Source organism: Corvus kubaryi, unplaced genomic scaffold (assembly GCF_017639235.1).
Source record: "Corvus kubaryi isolate FWS band 111438036 unplaced genomic scaffold, C.kubaryi_AGA036_p1.0 37397, whole genome shotgun sequence".
Classification (NCBI taxonomy): Eukaryota; Metazoa; Chordata; class Aves; order Passeriformes; family Corvidae; genus Corvus; species Corvus kubaryi.
In genome coordinates this window covers 11,996,842-12,000,018 of record NW_024581136.1, presented here as the reverse complement: position 1 = coordinate 12,000,018, position 3,177 = coordinate 11,996,842, and positions in this window count along the sequence as shown.

Sequence of the window (3,177 nt, the reverse complement as noted above, 5' to 3'; positions counted from 1 at the left end):
CAAAGAGCAAGGTGAACTCTTGTGACCCTGGGTGATACAGTGGGATGTGCACAAACACAGCGTCAACCTCCGGGCATGAGACTGCATGAGGATCTTCTGCCTCTTTCCTTCCTGCCTCTTGCTTCGTTTTTCATCTGTCATTTTCTGCTCAGTTTGCCAGAACGCCCAAAATACCTGACAAAACATTCTCCTCCATCTGTCCAGGGAGATCAGCTCTCAGTGCAGGGGACTAAGGGGTCTCACTTCACCCTCACACTGTGGGCAGCGTGGCAGAGTCACCAGTGTAGCTGAAGCTGTGCTGATTTACACCTGTGGAGCATTTGGACCCACACCAAGCTCAGCTCTGGGTTTGGGAACAGGGTTCACGGGAAAAACCTACAACCCTGACTGTGCTACACTGCAAGAGGCAGCTGAACAGGCTCAAGGGGAATCTCCACCAGGGTTTTGCTACTGACGGTCAGACAAACCTCTGCTCTTGCCCAGGCGTTTCTCCTTGGAGGGGTTTTTTGTCCTCTTCCACAAGTAGGGCCAGAGAGGGGAAATCTCAAAACCTTGGTGGGAGGAATGCGGTAGCTGAAGGGCTGAGATGGCATCGCAGTCACCCTCCCCTCTGGGCACTCGCCAGGTTTCGGTAGCAGTGAAGTCCCTCTTCAGCTCCTATCGCAAATGAAACCACCACAACAAATGAGTGAGTTTTATAAGCCTGGGAAGAGGCATGAGGGTTTTGCAAGCTGTGCTTAACCTGGGAAAGGTCACCTGGAAACTGCACTCCTGCCTGTGGGGTGAAGCCATGTATGTGTGGACACCAGCACTGGCTGCCCCAGGGGAAGGACGTGTCTCATCACCAGACACTGCACGATGCTGTGGTGAGCACAGCCGATGGACTCCAACTGCCTTGGAGCAGAGAGCAAGTGCTGCTGCATCAGGCTGCAGAAACCTTTTCCACTCCTTCTCTCCTCAGTTATCCTTCCAACATGGCCTGGTTTTGTTAAGGATCGGGGGGATGGATCCTATGAACCCCTTAGCACAGCCCAAGGAGTGTGTGGGGAGGACAAGACCCAGCTTTCAGGGCAATGGCAGCTGTGCCAGATACTATGATGCTGAAGGGGCGTGGTGGCAGCCACAGGGGACAGTTCCCAGATGAGGTTGAAATATATATGGATCCCTGAGATTCCTAGAGCCCACAGGGACCCCATTTCCCAGGCTCAGTGTTGCTGAAGTGGAGGAAGGGCCAGTGAACATTTCCCATGCCCAAGCCCTGCAGGGCACTGTGTGCTGGGGTCAGCAGGGAAGGAGAGGAGCCCTGCCCCTGCAGGCAGCTCTGTTCTGGGCTGGTCCCAAATCCCAGGTGGGTCCTTGTCCACTGGAACAATCTGCTCACAGGGCTGACGCAAATATCTCCACTGCTCCTGTTGGCTGTGGGGTCACCCATCCAGCGGCAGAGCCTTGGGCCAAGCTGCAGCGCTGCCAGCAACATTATCTTCATTGCTTGCAAAGGGAGAACCAACATATTTCACACCCAGGAAACACAGAGATTCTTTTCTCAATAATCTGGAAAAGCAATTGATATATGTGTGGAGGAAGGGGAGAGGCAGAAGAAGGTATTTATGGAGCTTTTATTCGTCACTGGTTCCTGCAGGGCCAGGCTGGACAGCTCAAACCTGCTTGAACCCGCTCCTTTGTGGCAGAATATATTGTTTGAGTAAAACCCAATACCAGCAAACTCACTGATGCAACAGAAACCTGACCAGATGCTGCCTATGCAAAACAATGCGGCAGGAAATGTAAAATTCAGGTTTAGAGCAAAAGGAAGGTGCTTGAGGAGATGTGTAGCACTGGCACTTTGCACCCTATTAACTGGGGGTGGCACAGCAAAGAAAAACCTGGGCTGGGTGTGCACAGCCCCAGTCTTTGGCGTGGGTTGCACGTTGTTCAGTAGATGTGGAGGAAAAGTCAGATCCCACATAAAAGCTCTTAGCTGATGAGGGCGCAGCATGGGCCAAGTTTATGTAGAAGCAGGATCAAAACTGTTTCAATTTCACTGTAAAATTAATAGTATGTAAAAGTTTCCCTCCTGAACCACACCAGTGAGGGAGACAGGTGGTTGTCCAGACAAACACCACCTATTTGTCACCCTCAGGGTCATACACGTTAGCTTTAAACTGTGCGTGGAAAAGAAAATAATAAGAAGCTAGTACTGATCATGTTAACATTTTAAGTCTCCGGACAATCTCCATAAGCACAACACTGCTGCTGTTCCCCCAGCTGCACCCTCCCGATGCACAGAGCAGTCCTTGCACCCTCACCCTGCCCAAATAATTTCACTTTGCTGCAGGAACACGAGACAGCACTAAAGGGTTCATAAGAATCACCCCTACCAACATGAAAAATAAATTAAATAATAAGATTTAAATAATAAGGATTAAAAGGATTAAATAATAAGGATTAAAACAGGACTGATCCTAAAACTCACTCTACCTTTTTGGGGTGCTGGTCCCCAGCAGCTGCCCAGTCCTGCTGCCCATACCCCAGCGAAGCTCAGGGGGAAGCCCCACATCTGCCCTCCTTCTCTCTTGCAATCTCCCCATCTCCCCTGAGGCAGGTGCAAAGCTCTCTCTCGCTGGAAGGAGTTAAAATAAGGAGACACTTTTAAACTATTACATTTGCATTTGAGACAACCACCCGACACAAAGGGATTTCTCAACTTCTTTGTGATGTGCACGTTCTGAAAGTAGGTGTGGTGGTGGTAAAGCTTCCATTCCTGAATCTTTACAGGAACAACTTCAATTTCATATTGATTCAGCCTTTCCTGCACCAAGACTATTGTATGACCTTCTCCACGGTTAAGCCTAATACAAACTAATAGGTACATACACACCTGGACGTAGGTCAAACTCCAGGTTTGAGCTGCTGTGAGAGAATCCTGCATACAAAAGGCTCTGAATAATCAACCAGGCTGAAATGCAGCTTCCTTGTTGATTTGGTGCTACTTTAGCAAACCAGAGCTTTTAGCTTCTTTGGATTCTCCACCCTTTTGTTTCAGAGCCCAGATCTGCACAGAAAGCCAGGCACAGCAGCAGCAGCCGTTTGGGGCAGTTACAGCTCTACCGCATCAATTCATGATGAGACACAGAAGAAAAGCTCTTCGTGATTAAAAAACTGATCTCTTAATCCATA